Source organism: Parus major, chromosome 22, assembly GCF_001522545.3.
Source record: "Parus major isolate Abel chromosome 22, Parus_major1.1, whole genome shotgun sequence".
NCBI classification, from domain to species: Eukaryota; Metazoa; Chordata; class Aves; order Passeriformes; family Paridae; genus Parus; species Parus major.
The window spans coordinates 4268224-4269333 of NC_031790.1; positions in this window are offsets into that span (position 1 = coordinate 4268224).

Genomic DNA, 1110 nt, shown 5'->3' on the forward strand with positions numbered 1-1110 from the left:
CTAAAAGCATTTAATTAGTGTAATTAATTAACTTCAAGGAGAGAAGTGTCTGTGTTTTGTTGGCAGGCTCAGAAAGGTCACCTGTCCATCTGACCAGACTGTGTGCCTCTGAACACACGAGACCCAGTGAACAGAGACGTCACCACACAGCTTTGGTACTCCAGACATGGACCAGAAGTGGACCTGTCAGGACACAGTTGTGTCTGAACACTATATAGACAGTTGCCAACAGAACTTTTATGTTGTTATTATGATGTTGTGTCTCTACCAATTTTTCAGGTATCCTTTGTTTTAACATTTAGAAGGATCTGAAGAACAACCTGAACATCAAAGCCCTCAGTCACCAATCAACTGCCAGCTGCCATCACGGGAGCAGTGAACGTTCCAAGACTGAATCGTGTTAGAGAAATTCTGGAGAAGATCTAAGAAGTGTAGAGACTCCATCTAAATGTATATAAAGCAAATTGTAGTTGTGTGTTTACCCTTTCAGCAAATTGCTTTCACGCTTAGACTACATATATACCAGAGCACGTGTGTTAAAAGTAGTTAGATAATAGTTTAAGATAAAGAGTTTAGCCTGTGTAGTAATTGTTATATTAGTATAAGGTATAAGTATTCCCCCTTCAAGAGCTAGTGTAAGCATCTTTGAAAGTTCATTTAACGATTGAAGTTTTAGCCATAAGTTTGCAAATATGATGTCATTTACATGGAACAAACTGCTTATGGTAATTGTGCTGTTTATAGTCATGACCAACTGTCTTCTAACTAATATCCAAAAGTGGCAGAACATATCAGTCACTCTGGCACACTGAACTGGCCAGAGGTCAGTGTGTTTGAGCCCAGCCACCCCTGGAGATCCTTTCACACCTGTCTCATAGGAGTCCCTGAATGGGATCCTCCAGCATTTAAAGGTTTAATTAGTAACGAGACTCAACTGAATCAATTGGCAATGTTGCAAGAGTGCAGTCACACTGTTGGCTTCACATTAAGACAACTTGAAGCCTGTTGGCAAGCAAAAATTACCAAAGTTCTCAATGTTACAACCCTCAGAAGAATCAGATTTGTTAAGCTTCACCAATACCTCAGGTGGATGGATAATGTTTAAACCCC